Source organism: Canis lupus, chromosome 6, assembly GCF_011100685.1.
Source record: "Canis lupus familiaris isolate Mischka breed German Shepherd chromosome 6, alternate assembly UU_Cfam_GSD_1.0, whole genome shotgun sequence".
NCBI lineage: Eukaryota > Metazoa > Chordata > Mammalia > Carnivora > Canidae > Canis > Canis lupus.
In genome coordinates this window covers 47,843,936-47,862,557 of record NC_049227.1, presented here as the reverse complement: position 1 = coordinate 47,862,557, position 18,622 = coordinate 47,843,936, and the positions used below count along the sequence as shown (strand labels likewise).

At 34.2% G+C, this 18,622-nt stretch overlaps 1 long non-coding RNA gene across 1 annotated transcript in view; it reads right to left on the bottom strand.

Annotated features, from left to right (window-relative positions):
• Positions 1 to 646: 646 nt before the first annotated feature.
• LOC102152700 overlaps positions 647 to 18,622 on the bottom strand; it is a 49,772-nt gene continuing 31,796 nt past the window's right edge. The window contains exons 4-5 of the long non-coding RNA XR_005361135.1: positions 2,949 to 3,219; positions 647 to 1,215 (exon numbers count right to left, since the gene is read on the bottom strand). This is a non-coding gene — a long non-coding RNA (uncharacterized LOC102152700). The remainder of the gene's footprint in view (positions 1,216 to 2,948; positions 3,220 to 18,622) is intronic.

Here is an 18,622-nt window from a genome sequence, read left to right as displayed (position 1 = left end):
TGGTCTCTTAAAGAGCCGAACTGTACTTTGAGGCAGGAGGAGAAAGAGATGTATGGGAGCTGACATTGAGGGGGTGAGCGATTTGATTTTCCAGCTGATTCTGACCTGGTCTCCAATGAGGGGGCCAAGCGGGAGGAGGAAGGACAAGCAAGGCAACTAGCAGAGAGATGCCCAAGCGTTTAGGCCCACAGCTCCTGTAAAGGGCCTCAGGGGCTGAGAGCCTGGGCACTCCACAGAGTTGAAATAGTAAGGGGCAGGTATCTAAATTCCTTCTATTTACCCTCCCCCAAAGTAATCCCCTTAAACCTGGACTATAGATTACCTGGTCATTTTTTCCAAGCTTAAATTATGCCCTCCTCTTGGCTCCTTTGTGTTCCTTAATATTTCCTGAGATGTCTCTTTCAAAAATGTTCTGGAACAGATCCCAACAAGGTAGCCAGCATACATACATTAGGCGCGCAGTAGAGATGGGCTGAGTGAATGAATACATTTTTCCCGTTGACAAAGACTGGACACTTTGACCAGGACGGCGCTGAGTATTTAAGACCTCTCAGTGCTTAAGGATTCTCAACTAAGTTTATGAGGCACATACGTCCACTAATCTCTAGGAACCTAGTTTTTCTGTTATCGAAACACACCTCATTAGATCCATTAGATTAATCAGATAATCCATTTACTTGGTGTAGAAGTTGGAAGGAAGGTTTACAGAGACTAGGTGGAGGTCCAAGATGGAATTGTTTAACAACATAGATGAGGCATATAAAATGAGGAAAGCAACTAATACTAAAGCCAAAAATACCTGCAACATGACTGTCACCGTCTGTGACAAAGACATTCCCACATCAAGAAATTTACCTCTTCGATAACACTTTAAAACAAACAAATGAAAACCCCACTTTATGTTAGAAATGCTACCGGCGAATGTTTGGGATGCCTTATATTGGCTACAGAGAAAAGTCACCAACTAACTTCTCCAACCTCTAGTTGCTAATATAGTTTCATAAAATGATTAAATATCCAATCGTGTTTAAATGTGGCAAGTGCAATTACAAATTAAGCACCTTATGATGGAAATATAGGTCATTTTGCCATCTTAGGTATCCTTCATTTTTCTCAAAATAAAAAAAAGGAAATTTTCAGTTGCCAAACTTTCCGAAACACGACTTTTCTGTTCGGTTCTTTGTGTATTTCTGAACTTGTTTTATAGGTCTTCTCCTAGAAGTAAAAGAGCAAAATAAATACAAAGTTTAGAAATAGGTATTTGTGAGGCTACCAGATTCCTAAACCAACTCAATAGCTAGAGATAGTTAACAGCACCTGCAGCAACCTGTAGAATGATATTCCAAACTGTTTCTCAGTAGCTCTCCTGATTTACTGAGAATTCCATGGCCTGATACTGCTCTAGAAGGTGAGAAATGATGCAGTCAGTCTAGCAAGCCCCACCTTCTGGTCACATCTCAGGCCTTCTCACTAGGGTGAAAGGGTCCTTTCAGGCAAAGTGTCTTGGGTGAATAGAGTTATTTCTACTCTATGCTTTCTGTACTCTGTGGTCTAAATTCCTCTGGCCACCGCCCAGCTAGGCATAACCTGGGTCTGAATTAACGCCTCTGGAAGGAAATATAGTAGATTCATGGTAAGGAGTCGGTATTTCTGTCTAACTCCTGTAGTCTGCAGCCAGCTGCCAGACCTAGAGGCTCCCAGAAGCAGGCTCATGCATTTACAGGAGATGAATTCAGCAAAAGAAAGGGTAACACCTAACAACAAAGGGTATAGAGGAAAGCTGGAAGATGCACACTTCACCGCCTTCAACTTCGCAAGAGATCACTTCCAAGGACATCACTTCCCAGGTCACCTTTCAGGCAGTCCTTGCTGTTCATACACAGATTCAGAATGTAACAGAAAAACAGTGTCCTGGACATAGGCCTTTAATTTGGAGCACCATTAGCTAGATAGCATTTCTTATCTTGTCACATTAAGAAGCGTTGGAGATATTTGCCTAGCTTTGTAGAATTCGTTCGGATTGTAAGTCTTTCAAAAGCAGGGAAAGTTTAGAGAGAAAAAAAAAAAAGAGTCGCTTCTTTTGTAGGAGTATTTTAGGTTGATTGTCCATTCTGGCTTCTCAGAGAAATAATCTGATAATAGATTGGGACGTCAGATTGGGGGAATTTAAATGTTCTAGGCAGTCTTCAGAATTCGTGGAGCTTTAGTGAACATTGTGAAAAGTTTCTATCTCCCTTAAGCTCCTCACAAATCCCTAAGAATCAGGGGATACAGATTGAGAACCAGTGTCTTAAATATGGAGACCTCAAAAGCCAACTGGGAATGAAGAAACCTGGTCCAGTGCTGGATGGCCCTAATACAAATAGTAGTAAAGTATGGGAGATAGAAATAACTCTAATATAATAAGAGCTAAATCGTTACAGGTAGAATTAGGGGAAAGAAGATATAGATTAAGTAGCAAGATTTTAGAAAAGATGCATCATCTTTTAGATCATCTGACATTCATATTTTCTCATACTGATGTTTTATCCTTCCTATTTTTGTTATATGTAACATAGATATTGACATATATAATATGTATATTATATATAAAATACTTATATATATATATATATGCCTAGGATATTTATATACATTTTCTCCAAACATCTTACTATATAACTAAAATCATTGCATCAGATTTGACTTCTTGAATGAGAAATTATTACGGGGGTGGGAAACTCTTGCACACATCAGAAATACTTAAAATGTTTCAAAGAAAATTGCTGTTGAATATAATCCCTCTCTTACTGTGCCTAATGGTTTGTCTTTCTTGCCCTTTTCTGAACTTAGGTCAATTATTTTAAGAAAGAAATGACTAAGCAGTTTGACATTTATTTTACAGTTTTTCTAATACATGAGAGGCTGAAAATTAGGCTCTGTTTAAAAATGGTGTTAGTCCCTCTTACCTCACAGATGGGCCATTGTACTGCAAAAAGCGGGAGTGGGGAGAGGACAGAAAAGTTTATTTCCATAGTTCATCCTACGTCACAAGTACCCCACAGTGATGACTGGGTATTTTTTGGCACCTTTCCTGTGAAACAACTTACAGAACTTCAGAGAAATCCAAATTTAGTCCAATTTCCATGATCAAACATACTCTGCAGATGAAAAGTTTGGTCTGTTGGAGTGTTGAAGGAGTCAATTCAGAAATGATTGACCCATCCCGTTTAAAATATCCTAAAGAAAACAAAATATAAGTGAACTCACCACAACCAAGGAGCATGGCCTTGTACATGCATGTGCATCTCTCTTAAAAATATCCTTTCGTTAGCTATATTTGTCATCCTAGTTCTTTCTCATAATTGTCCAGAGTAGAAAAGAGGAACCAGAATAGAATGATTCAGGGTGAAAACTGGGATATTTTTTGGACCTTTGTCAAGATATTTTTACTCTCTGTATCTTTTTTTTCTTCTTAATTGAATAAGTTCGGCATTTACTAAGCTCCTGTGTGTCAGCAAAAATATAACACGACTTTTTACCAAGTGGTACAGGACAGCATCAACATCTCTATCAGTAAAAAGTAGAAGATGGGATTTTAAACATTTTAATGAATCACGTGTCGTGGCCAAAAGAAGTGCCACACCAATGGTGTTTCACTGCACATGGCGCCCCAACTATCATTAGAGTAGTATTCATCTTGATTCACACTGGCTGCTCCTAATAAAATGAGGTTGCTGAAGGTAAGGATTTTAGTTTCTTTAAAGGGATTATTTCTTCTTAAGAATGTACTCATACAAATAGTTTTTTTGGACACATCATTTCATAATATAAATAATAAAAGGAACCACAATGATTGTTACACCTTCTCAAACAAACAGACTCCTTCTTTCCACCTCTACCCTGTCTTCAAGGAGTTATCTACCCCACTGGCATTTGTCAGTATTTTCAACTTAAAATGATTATTATTTCCAGACAGCCATATGTGGTCTGTTTTGTGCCTCCACCGTTTGTAGCAATTCATTTCATTCTGGAACCAAATGCATGTGCTTTGGAAACTGAAGACTCACATAAGACACATTTCTGAATTATATACAACATTTCTGTTATTTTTATATGACAGTCTTATACGTTCTCTTGATGCAACAACAAATGCCAACTACAAGATTTAAGGCTGGCAAAATACGGTTAAATATCAAAATAGATCTGATTTTTAAAACATCTGTGATGAATAACTCCAACTTAATTTGTTTTGCAGAAACAGTGTTTAATAACCCTCCCAATATTGTATTTTCTGCCAGTACTGGTATGGTCAAATTATTGCACATTCAAATGCTGCACAAACAGTAGATCCTATTTCAAAAGTTTTCACAATGTAATCTGTTAAGACTGAAAATCACATATGGATTTAAATGGTTACAGAACAAGCAATACTTTATATGAAGGTATACTTTTTTTTTTTTGAAGGTATACTTTTAAATGTAAAACACTCTTGTCATTATAATGACTTTTATTTAAAATTCTTAGTTTTGTTCCTGTTGGTCTTCATATCTATCTTCATGAGGCAGGGATGTGGCGATTTTAATAGTTTCATTTTAAGGAAGAAGTTAGGCACACTCAGAGTTCAAACTAGGAATCCAGAAACAAAATATGTGACAAAAACTTTATTTCACACCTGTTCTCATTATTTTTTCGTTATAAATAATGAATTTATAGAATATGTATTTTTTTTGTATTTTATAGTAGGCATAAAAAGTAGGAGAAAGCAACTAAGATACAAAAGACACTGGAAGACCATAATGTAATCAGATCTACAGCTCCTGGATAATTGCTTGATTCTCATCAGAGACTGTCAATATTCCATCCATTGCCATTACCAATAAATCATTGCTTTTGTTCGGATGGTAAAAAAAAAATTTTCTTGGATATAAACTATTAAAATGAATAAAATCTCCAGCATTACAAATCTTAAAATAAGGAAAGGAAATGTTATTGACCTTACTTATAGCCTTAAAACAATATATATAAATCTAACTCAAGATTTATATGTTTGAATAAATTTCTAAGAAATAAAAAACCTATTCTTAAAGATTAATGAAGATAAGTTCTGTTTATCTCAATGCCAACTCTCAAGTTGCACTCTCTTCTGGGATTTTAAAATCACTTTATAACTTTACACACTGCTGCAGACAGGAAACACTACTGACATTAACCTTGAGTCATTTTATGCTTTCTAAGAAGAGAAAGGAAAAAAAGACATTAAATACGTTAAACAGAAGAAATATCATAATTGTATTAACATTTTGTAAATGCACGGCACATGTGGAAAGTTACAAGTATTACATATGAACTTCTAACTCAAAATTTTGAAACTTTGAGGCTTATGATATATCATGCCTTAGATAAATATTTCCTTCTAGACTACACATTTCCTTCTGAACTACATGTTCATTCTATGTTGTCACTTGAATGCCTTGGTTTCCTCTTTTCATTGAACTCTGTATGCTTTTGTTGACACGTAATTGTGCACTTTAATGCAGCTTTAAAATGCAACAGAGCCTGTTTAAGTGATTTTGCCCATTATTTTATTTTGTTTCATTTTTCTATTCAAATTCAGTTTGCCAACATACAGTATAACACCCACTGCTCATCACATCACATGCCCTCCTTAATGCTTGTCCCCCAGTTACTCCAGTCCATTATTTTAAAGCATTGGGACTTTAGTTATGAGTCATTATATTCCTGAGACCCATGCTAGGATTGGACTCCCAGGAAGATACTGTCAATACCACGGGGCTCTTACCAACCTGGAAGGAAGACAAAACACCAGCACCACTGATGAAACAAGATTTTTGAGGTGTGGATAATCAAGACAAAGTTTGACACATTTCTTGAAGCACGGTTTACTGGGATATTTTACCAAATCAGTGTTCAGACTTCAGAAGGATTTGTTCCGCCGATAAAATCCCATCAGGTTTAGATCTCCTCCTCATCTCTACCATTTCATGATAATAAGGAATTGTACGCTTTGTGTCTAACCTCTGTGAACTTTCATATTGACAACCAACCAGCACTGCTTCCTATAGTCTTCTCTTGCTATTCCTATCCAATAATTCTGAAGCAGGATATCTGAGTAAATTTTGATGAATGGTAAGAATGAAAGAAAGAAAATGTCAAGGAATTCATATAAAAATGTCAAATCATTGGTGACAATTTCTTAATTCATATGCATACACATTCATATTGTACTGCAAATACAGACCAGCAAAAATAGTGCCATGAGTTATTCTCAAAAATATGTCATATATATGGAAAGTGATTTCATCATATTTGAATGGGATATTGGCCGAAATCCTAGAATCTTAATGTTTGGGTAGAGAAAGACAAATCTATTAATAAGTCACTTAATTAGGAAATAAGGCATCCTACTTTGGGAATAACTGTTATTACTTATAGAAAGTGATTTTTTTACAAGATCTCCATTCTTAGTACTGCTTTAAATGGATCTTTATTTAAGATTATAACTTACATAAAATTTGATCATGTAATGATCAGAAATATTTTAAATACACACATAAATGCACACCCACAATATATATATCTTGGTATCTCAGATAAATAACTTTATGAATGTAAACATTATCCAGAGATTTTGTGATGGATATTATAGTGCTCTGAACAAATATGTACTTATTTAGCCTCTGACTACACCAGGAAAGATACTTCTTACTACTTCTTGAAAACCTGGCTCAGTCTTCATCATCCTTGTCTTTAGCAATATTCCTGGGAAATATTTACAAGGAATGCCTAACCAGCCTATTATTCTGGTAGCCTGTGGACATCTTTGAGTCCATTTACATTCCATATCTATTACTAAGACATTTTCTTGAATCTTCCATTGCCAGAGAATTTTATTCCTCAGAATTTTAGGGGCTAGAACAAGAATAAAAGATGGAGTATTTTTGCAAGAAAAGCAATCAGCAGGGGAGAAAATTACATATCTTAAGGGAGAAACTCAGAGCAGTAGAAGAAAGAAAGCGATGATGAAAGAACATAATGGAAACAGGAAAAAATAGACTTTTAGCAGTCATTGTAAGTGAGAAGTGTTAAAGATAGGGAGTTGTCTAAGAAAATATTTGAGTAAGTGTTTTTCCATGATGCATTTTCTTACTTTTCTGACCCTCTTCTCCTTTTTCTTTTTTAATATCTTTAAACAATCTCTACATCCATCGTGGGGCTCAAACTCTCAACTCCAAGAGCAAGAGTTGCATACTTCACTGGCTGAGCTGGCCAGGTGCCCCACATACCCCTTTCTCCTGCTTTAAGGACAAACATTTAGCTGAGACATCTCAGCTCAGCTCATTGCCTTTTGCTCTAGGACTGAGACTTATTTATACTCTTTACTTCCCTGGTTATCAAACCTTTGGATTCCAACTGAGTTATATCACTTGAGGCAGATCATGAAACTTCTCAGCCTCCATGACCACATAAGCCAATTGCTCACAATAAATAAATAAATAAATAAATAAATAAATAAATAAATATTTTATAAATGTGTATATTATATATACACACACATATATGTGTATATATGTATATATATGTCTGTATATATGCACACATAGGCTTTATTTTATCATTTTGGACTGCTCAACTGTTCTTGGAGCTCTCTCAGAGAAATTTGAGATTATTCTCTTCCCCCATACTATACTAAATATTTGTTTTTAAAAGACTGTTATATATAAATATTGTTTGTTTATAACAATTTATAACATTGTTTACAAACAATGTTTGTAAAATGAAGAGCACATGCAGAGAAATCAAGATTTATATAAAAAATATTAGAATCAAGAAATTGTTATTCTTCCATGTATTTCAACTATAATAATAGTAGAATCTGGAGAAAATATTATTATACTGGCAAATTTGGTATAGACTGATTTTCTACTTTCTAAAGTGGTATTTTAGGAGCGATACAGAGCTGTGGGACATAAATTTACCAATATATGTCTTTCTATCACTAACAAAATATGTAACAAGAAGACAAGGTCAGGGACGAGTTTATTCACAGCTCTAAGAAGCAGGGATGTGTACATAGCTTCAACTAGGACAGCAATAGCCTACTTTACTTTTATTGATCAGAATTGAGATACTTTTGAAAGAAAAATAGTCTGCTTGGGCTATCATAACAAAAATACTATAGATTGGGTAACCTATAAACAACAAAAATTTATTTCTCACTGTTCTGGGAGCTGGGAAGTAGAAGATCACAATGCTATCAGATTTGGCATCTAGTGAGGACCCGCTTCCTGGTTCATAGATGACTATCATTTCACTATAACTTTACATGACACAAGGGGCAAAGAAGCTCTCTGAGGCCTCCATTATAAAAGCACTAAACCCATTTGCAAATGCTATACCTTGTAACCTAATTACCTCACAAAGGCCCCACCTCCAAATACCATCACATCAGGGATTAGATTTCAATATAAGAATTTGGGAGGGATACAACATTTTGTCTACAGTAAATGCCATTCACTGCACCTATCAGATAGCAAAGTAAACTCGTCATGTTTTGGTTCTTGTGTAAGATATCCTATAGAATATATATAAAGCAAATTAATTGAAATCTGTATTTACTACTCTGAATGGTGACCCACACTTACAGCAAGTCTCAGTAATCTCAATAACAAAAGTGTGATAAATGAACTCTTTCATAAGTGGAAGAAAAATTTCCTTTGTGACCTAACCTAGCCAGAAGAGATTCCTATTTCTCACAACCAAATGAACTTTACTAACTAGGACAAGATGGTGTTCAGGTTGGATAGGGAAGGATGGGCACAATTTCTATATTTGGTAGACACTAGATATGGTAGGTTCCAGAGAATATTATGAAGACAAACCTGAAATAAAACATTTTAAGGATTATGCTAAAAACAGTGGGATCAATTTAATGCAAGTCTCTGTTTCACTTTGCTTTTACTAGGACTCCAGAGCATTCACAACACCCAGTTGTCAGATAGGCAAACCCATATATGACCATCTAAGCAACTATCACAAAACCACAGAATTTGCCAGGGATTAAGTCAGAAATAGAACTCAAAAAACTGAGCTACAAGTCCCACTCTTTAACCACTAGGACCACTCCCTTCCTACAGTACATTTAGTGTGAAATAGTTTTTTGGTTTCTTTTCATGCTGTAGTCAATTGAAGGAGGTTGGAAAAAATTAAAAACAGTCCATGCACTAAAAATGCATTTTTCCTCTCATTTAAGGCCCTTGATTTTTTTAAAGTAATTTAAGAAATTTTATGAAAATTAGAAACCCAAAATGTCATTTTCTACTATTTTAGTAGTTTTATTTTTTTTTTTCATACTGGAGCTCTTAAATAAATAAGGGTAGACACTTTTCATCCACGCATGAAACTAGACTATTTTCAGAGACAATCTCTGAGATTAGCATCCCTGAGAAATAGCATCTTTTAGAGAGGGGTTAATAATAAGGAGCCTATCTTTTTCAGATGATTCTTTAGCAAGACAAACTTTGACAAAGAAAGATCATCAAAAAGATAAAAGTAACATTTACATGTTAAGTCATATCAGACTACTAATTTGTATCATATTTTTTTATTTTTCCAGAGTAAAGGTGAATTAGCATTTTTACAAGCAGAGAATTCAGAGGTAAAAGCAGTTTGGTGTCTAGAGAGTCAGTAATTCGTGAAAGAACCTCTTTTTCCCCGTTCATTTCCTGTTTTTGAACTCCCTCCACTAGCACCATTCAAGCAAAGAGTAGTACTGTGCTTCAGCACAAATGACTAAAAGTGACATTCGTTATTTTATTTATTTACTTTTTGTTTGTTTGGGCAGCCTGCCTGCAGACAGTGGGACTTGGCGAGCTGCGCTGCCTTGCAGATGTGCTAGCTTTAATTTTTTTCTGACAGAGATGATAGCTTTAATGACGCTGATTTAAATTAGACAAGAGATTTGACTCCTGGAACACTAATTGAAAATATTTGTCTGACTCAAGGCTAAGCATTCAAAATAAAGTTCTCTATGGTCATGTGTTTATCACGTTTTTAATGCTTAGGTGGAAAGCAAGGGATTGAATGTATTTTTAAATTTCAACAAAAATCCCCATTCCAATAAAATTGATTTTGACGTTCAAAAAGACAACGATAGTTTAAAATGTTCTTCATTGTATATCGCTGCTTTTCTTCTTAAAATGTGTGTCATGTTCCTGTAACTATGCTTATGCTAATACTAAATAAGGATCCAGAGTTTTGTTAAGAGTAAATTGTAATGAAATCTCTTTTTTTTGAAAAATAATGAAGTTGTTTCAAACTAAATATTTTCATCCAAAAACGATTTATTATAAATGAGAAAGATTTTGATTAAAGAAATGCCTTGAAGTTTAACAGTCATAAAGAGTAACATTCAATAAATCCTGACCCCGGAAAGGGTCATTCTAGGGTATGGTCCTTCATTTCCCAGTGTTCACTCTTAGAGTAATTTACTTTGGTGTTTCAAACCCCACATTCTTTTCCTCACCTCAGACCAGCTGAGCTTTCAAACCTTTGAATTCCTCTTTCATAATTTCAGCTCTTCATGGTGCTTTGAAATGCATATTTTCCAGAAATAGAGTATTAGTCACAAAGAAAGGAGTCAGTTTGGTTTCATGATCAGATTTTTTTTCTCCCATATTTACATTGTCCCATAATAACTGATCTTTGAAGCAATGGAACTGGATTTTTAGACTCACTTCATCCCAGGTGGAATTTTCCATATCCCTTTACCTGCTTAGATTCTATAGTTTTTGGTAACAACTTCTAAAATATGAATTTTGTCTTACCCATTCATAAGGATACATTTAACTTTCAGATCAAGTACTTTTTCCATTGCAATTTATAATTTTATAGTATTTTCCTCTGTCATTTGTTTTGAAAAAGATTTTCTGAAAATGGTAAAATTAATTTGCCAAGCAGGATATCAAGAAACTGCTCATTAATGACAATACTTTGTTTTCCTGCTCTTTTTATCTCCAGGAGGTAATTCAACGTGTATACTAAGTCTGCAATGAAAATTTGCTGGAAAAAAAAAAAAAAAAAGAAAGAAAAGAAAAAAGAAAATTTGCTGAATGTGTGAAAAAATAATGAATCAAAGAGTTTTCTATATATTTTTTTAAATACACATTTCCCAGAATGTAGCATTTGACCATTACTGTGCTGGTTGCTATTGGAAACATAAAAGAATATACATTTTTACAGAGCATTAAAATTTCAACCAAAAATCAACATGCTGACAAAATTCATTTTAAAATGTTCTTCATTACATGTTGTTTCAAAGAATATCAGACCTAAAAGAAATATTGAAGATTTAAAAATTCAATCAACCTATTCTATAAATGAGGAACTGAAGATAGACTAGTTAATGGTGTTACCTGAATTCACATATATGTTGGTGAACTTGCTTTAGAATTCAAATCTCCTTAAAACCATGTTAGTATGCCTTCTACCATGGGAAAAATCATTCCCTTTCATACTATCCAGAAAAGTAAATATAAAATTATTTCAGATACACATACACACTCACACATTTATAAGAAAAAAGTTAAACATTTATTATATTTAAATCGTACTTTCCTAGTGATTGTATGAAAACAAAAACTTTAAGGAAATATAGTTACTTTCAGTTAAATCAGGTGTGTAAATCACTGTTTCTCAATCATTTCAGTCTAAGGTATGTCTGTGAACTTATCAAGGTAACTGAGAGAGAGGTACCTTTATTCTTAATATCATTAAAACATAGCTATGATATTGATAGCCCCAGCTATAAATATCTTGTTCATCCATGAGTACATATCATATTTCTTCCTCCCTGTCTCCACACACAGCTTCCAGCTTGTTTTCCCTTTCTCCATCAAATATTAGTAAAAGGAATGGGAAGAATCCATAATATTATTGTATGCAGGTTAATTTAAGATTTTCCTTAAGTGTAGTTAGGAAGCACTGACACCAGTTATTGACCTGGAGATGTGTTCTGACCAAAAGGAAAACAGTGACCTCAAATTTACACCATAAGAATACAGTAAATGTTTTAAAATACACTCATGTGGAGGAGTAGTACTTTCTCAAAAGTATGATTAAGATTCCCCAAATTTAGGGTATCTGGATGGCTCTGTTGGTTAAACATCTGCCTTCGGCTCAGATCATGATCTCAGGGTCCTGGGATCCAGCCCCACAGTGTGCCTCCCTCCAACCCGGGAATCTGCTTCTCCTTCTGCCTCTGCCCACCCCCACATCCCTCTCGCACACCCTCTCTATCTCTCAAATAAATAAATAAATAAAATCTTAAAAATAAAAGAGATTCTTCAAATTTACTAGCATTATGTGAAACACTGGCCTCTCTTAGCCTAAAACTACAGGAAAGACTTGACTTTGAATGAATTCTTTGAACATCCTGTAAACATAAATTTATTCTGCTTTCTTCTCTGAAGGATTAAATGAGATTTAACCCTTCCAAGTATTAATCTTTTTTTTTTTAATAAGCTTTCCACTAAAATTTATTATTTATCTAACACATAATTGTCTATGTGTTTTAACATCACTGGTAGTATTTTAAAGGATGTTTGATACTATTGATTTACCTAGAAGAGTCAGAATTCTTTCTTGTGAAAAAAAAAACAAGAATTCTTTCTTGTGTACACACACTACTAGCTCTTCATTTAAGTTGCAACTAGTATACTCTCCCTCAAGTAGTTAATAAAAGTTTTTATGAATAGTTTTTTATTTTGTTTATTTAGATTACAAACCTTTGGAAATACATTATGATCTTTTTTTATTATACTAGAAGGGTAGCATAATCAGGATGACTTTTGATAATTCAAAGTCCTCAAGTCTTCCAGTAGTGACATTATACTTAAATATTCAAATACAAGGACACGTGGGTGGCTCAGCAGTTGAGCTTCTTGCCTCAGGGCATGATCCCAGGGTCCTGGAATCGAGTCCCATATTGGGCTCCCTGCTGGGAGCCTGCTTTTCCTTCTGCCTGTGTCTCTGTTTCTCTCTATGTCCCTCATGAATAAATAAATAAAATATTTTTAAAAATAAATAAATATTCAGAGAATCCCTGGGTGGCTCAGCGGTTTGGCGCCTGCCTTTGGCCCGGGGCGTGATCCTGGAGACCCGGGATCCAGTCCCGTGTCGGGCTCCCAGCACAGAGCCTGCTTCTCCCTCTCCCTCTCCCTCTCTCTCATAAATAAATAAATAAATAAATCTTTAAAATAAATAAAAATAAAAATAAATAAGTAAATATTCAAATACAAGGATTATTTTCTTGCTTGTACATACAGTGGGAAAGTTGGGTACTCTCCAGTATTTTTGGATGGGCAAGGGTGGAGTGTGGGTGGGACATTTCATCCAGTCAACCTCTTTCCAAAGCTTTCTGTATTCTCAACAGTACTCTAAATCCTGTGACTTTTTTCTACCTATCCAGATTATTTTCCACACCAGTACTCCCTGGTTGCCTGCTATAATCAGCAATTTTCTATGGAATACTGGGTTTTTCAAATTACAGTTAAATGTTAGATATCCTTGTCTTTTTAAAGTTCCCAAACCACTTCCTGCCTGCCATAATGTCACTGAGGCTTCTACAACTCCTTTTAGCTGTCAACTGCACCTTCTATTCTGTATCCAACAGGTAGCCAAGGAAGACCTACTACCTCATTCTGTGGATTTATTAAAGAAAGCAAGTTAACTCTCTGTCTAACCTTTATCTAAATTATATCCAGGGGTCTGACTTCTGAAACTAAACTTTATCTTTATTGTTTCTTCCTTAAGAAAGGAAACAACTTTATATCAGATCATAAACATGGTTAGTTTTTCTAATGGCAAATTAAAGGAAAATAAACACTAAAGAGTAACTGAAATTATAACTTAGATACATTGAAAGGCTGTTAGAAGTCCATTGGTTTACATTCTTTCCATACTATGTCCAACAAGTCATTTCAGAAATAATTTGTTAAATCAATGCTTAATGATTCCCAGCATACATTTCATATATTTTAATGTATTATAGTGTTTCACAACCTTTAGGTAAAATTTCCCCTAAATTTAAATCTTATTTTGTCTTGTGGTTTGTGAAAGTGGAGAATAATTGCTCACCAATATTGATAAAATGCTTCATAAACCACTTGATCCTTTAGAAGGTTGAATTTTACTGAGCAGATTAGATCAGTAGCTTTATGTTAACATTTTTTTTTCCACACCTGGACTAAGTACTTAGCACTTAACTACTTTTCTCTGTGTTTAAAGAATATTCACCTGGCTTATGAATCCTTATGAAATTATATATATATATATATATCATTGCCTCTATCATTACCTATAGGTGAAAAATTAGAAATGATACGGTATAAGCTATTGACAATATTAAGAGTTAAACACTACTAGATATTTTATTATTGCTTTGTTATTGTTCTTGTTTTAAAGCTAGAATAGAAAATCCCAAGGACTAGAAAATTCTGTTTCTTTTCTTAGTGATGTATCTCCAGCTCCTAGAAGAGTGTCTGTTACATAGTAGGCACTTAAATTATATTTGAAGAATAAATGAAAAAAAAAAAGAATAAATGAATCAATGAATAAAACTTTGGGGAAAAAGTGAGTGATGAAGAAGTAAAAATAAGTTATAAAACACTATATAAAGTCTCAAATACAGATATTTTTTAAATAACAGTTATTTGAAAATCATGCTTTATCATTATGAAGAATTATTACCAAATCTATGGAGTTAATGATCACTTTGATTACTTCTATGGTACAAAGCACTTCATATCTTATATTGTTTGGATTATGTGCAGTCCCTTTATGAAAGTTGCCTAACCTTGTTGGTGGTTTTATCTTCCAAGTAAGAATAAACTGTGGATTTCATCAACAGCATCTTATTCTCTACTTATGGAAAGATTTTAGTCACATATACATGAAATTTGAATAGAAGTCATCAACTTTATTTTTTACAATCATGTATTTATAATTTCTCAGCCACTTACAGCATGAATGAAATAATTTAATTTTAAGTAAAACTTAACACATGACTATTTTGACCTTTAAAGAAGTGTTTTCATTCACACCTAAAAAAATAAGAAAGTGTTTTGGTTCAAATACTGCCTATTTCTAAAAGGGATTGAGGCATCCAATGCATTCCTAAATATTTACACATTTCCCTTAAATTTTCTGTAAAATCAGCATGGATAGAATTTTGTCAATATAGATGTTGATATGAAAATAAGTACAATTTTTCAAATGTTCAAACATTTCTAGCCAAGATAATAATACACCAAACCCCCTATCAGGATCCCACTAGTAAGATAGTGGGATTTTAAGCACTTAAAGCTGAGATAATTTAATTCAGGAAATGACTATATAAAGGATGGAAGACATATGAAGCTAAATAGTTATCCCAGAGATTGACAGCCAAACAGTGCCAGACTGTAAGGTGGAGGGACCTAAAGAAAAGTGGGATGAATTCATCATCTTGTGAATCAGAATGAAAGTGGCTGGAACCACAGAGGAGAAATTGCTAATTCCAGAGATATCTGCAGAAAGGAAAGGAAAAATTCCCAGTTTCTCCCTTTATTTTATCCTTCAAGCTTGGCTAACACCTTGCATTGGCCATACACATCAAAAGGGAAATGACTCCTGCACAACTTGAAACAAAGATGAGTCAATGGAATGGATCTGAGGGCAAGCAAGCTAGAACCAGCACAAACAGAACGAATTATAGCATAAGAAAAGATGAAACAATGCTACATCTTCAGAAAAACCTAAGATATTTGCTGAAAAATCCTTAGAATTCATAAAGCAGTTATTAGAATTCATAAAGCATAAATCTTGAAGTTTATCTGAAAAAATAAGAATAAAAATATATTTGTTTTAACTGAAGAAGTATGATGGAGGCTTATTCCACATGTTATTAAAATGAGTGTTTATTCATTCATTTGTAAAATATTTAATGAAGCCCTTCCTATGTTATAGGCATTTCTAACAGCAGCTAACAGGGAATCTGTTTGACAGGATAGAAAGTAGACAAGTAAGCACATAAGTGAACAAAATAGTTAAAAATTATGGTAATTTCTCTGAGGTTGACTGTAGGAGTCGACAATAGATGGAATGACCAGGAAATGTCCTTTTAAAGAAGTGACATTTGATCAGAGACTTCAAGATGAGAATCAGCCAGTTCTTTGGACTGATGAGGGAACAACATTCCTAGTTCAACAAACTGTGTGACCTCAGGCAAGTCCTTTAATCTCTCTTCCTTGTTCGTTATCTGAAAAATGAGAATACTATAGTATTTACCTTAGTAAATACTATACTTACTTAGTGTTAAGTACTTACTTAGTGTTAAATACTTACTTAGTGTTAAGAAAATGAATTATGATGTGTGAAGTACATACAACAATGTCAGAAACACAGTAAGTATTCAATGAATGTCGACAAGGTTTTGATAATACCTGAAACTCCACTAAAAATGGATAGACATGAACAGAAAATCTACCCAAAAAAGAAATAAAAAATTACAAATAATCACATTTTATATACAATTTATTCTTACTAAGAATCCAAAAATAAATGTGAGTCATATGATTTTGTTGATTACACACATTGAAGACCATTCTATTTAAATTAACATTAAAGAGTAGACTTACAGAATTCAAAACTATTAACTTTTAATTTCAAATATTGTCAGAATGATTGAAAATATTTATCTTAGAATCCTGGAACAATTTGTATTTTTAAATGAATTTAATGTTTAAGAAGATATAGTGGAAAGCAAAGAAATTCACTTATCAGAACTTGTAAGTAGGAAACAAGAAGTCTGGGTTCCATTATGAACCTTCACACCAAGTTTCTCCACCTGCCACCTTGAAGCATATTGAAGCTTTCATTTTCTTATATGTAGAAAAAACTAACACGAGAAAAGAAGTTTTAAAAACTCGAAACATTTCTCAGTGTGAAATATTTTTGCATACCCCAAATCTGAACTTGTACATGAGTTATCAGTAATGCTTTTATAGTTCTCCAGAAAGAATTGTGGTATATACATTTGGGGAAACCATAATAGGCTAATGTTTTGTTGGAAGTTGGGCAAATAAATGTCAACATGTTACAACAAATGCTGAGTCGATATCATTGGAGACCTGATTTTGACATTCTTAGCCTTTGAAATTTATTTATTTATTTATTTATTTATTTTTTTTTTTAAGATTTAGTTATTTATTTTAGGGAGCGAGAGAGAACATGCAGGAGAGAGAAGCAGAGGGAGAGTATAGAAAGAATCTCAGGGAGTCTTCTTGCTGGCAAGGAGTCCAACACAGGGTCCAACTCATGTTCCTGAGATCATGACCTAAGCTGATATCAAGAGTCAGACGCTTAACCCAGGCACCCCTGCCTTTTGAAAATTCTAAAATAATGAAGTAATATATATAATATATATAATAATAATGATTACAATAATAAATCTTTTCAGGTGTACTTGAAAAATCAAAAACATCAAAAGGAGATACATACAACCTATATATTATTTGGAATTTCCAAGACCTGGATCCAGAATGGGGTCTTATGGCACACCCTGTGAAAATCACATGTTCTTTGAAAAATTTCTTCCAATTCCCAAGGGTTGCCACTCTTGTGATCGACACCAGGAAAAGATCTCCTTCTTCCCCTGGGCACCCTACATCCAGTGATGCAACAGAAGTGTAAATGCCACACTCTTCCAATCCCAAGCAATTTTTAAGGTCTATCCCAGCTCCAGGGCTCCCTAGATTACAGTTTAATAACTGTATTAGACCAGTCTTACTTTCTTCACTCTTTCACAGGTATTTATCTTGAAGGCAGTCTTCAATAAATATTCTACAAGCAGATCTCTATTTCCTGGAAACTTTACCTAAGAGGATTCAATGTCAGAAGTGGTTTAAGGAAGCAGGAACTATAATGGGATATTGGAGTTGAATTATCAGTTGGTCATCTGGCCACGAGGACCCGCTCATAGGTAGTAGATAAAATAGGATTAACCTCTGGCATAATGTAAATGTGCAATTGTTAAAACTTTCATCTATGTTAAACTGGATTAGGAAACTGCTGAAAGCAGATGCAATATCTCAGCCATAATAGAAGCTCAAGAAGTAAGAGCCATGAAATTGGATGGCTTCTGTTGGAGGTAACTGATATATTGGAGAAATGAAAGGAAATTCTAAGTATGAAATGATTAACCACCAACTAAAGACTATGCATAAAAGCCAGAATGCCACCCGGGTAGTTAATACATAACTTTCACTTTTTTTGTGAGTGATTGGCAGCACAAAAAAACAGCATCAGGCCCAGAACATAATTATAACAGAGCTCCAGAGACTGAATACATAATCTGGAAAAGTCTGGACCAGCAAGAGCCCTGATTGGAGAAATGTGAAGGGTGAAGACAGAATGGATACATCTGACTCAATGTTCCAGAGAATCTTGAATTAAATAAGATTCTTCTGAACTCTTTAGAGATATAAAATTATCTTACTGTATTATGCCCCAATCTAGAGCATCTTGTTTCCTGAAGATGATGCAGAAGTCTCTTCCTCACAAGAAAACATACATACTACTCTCC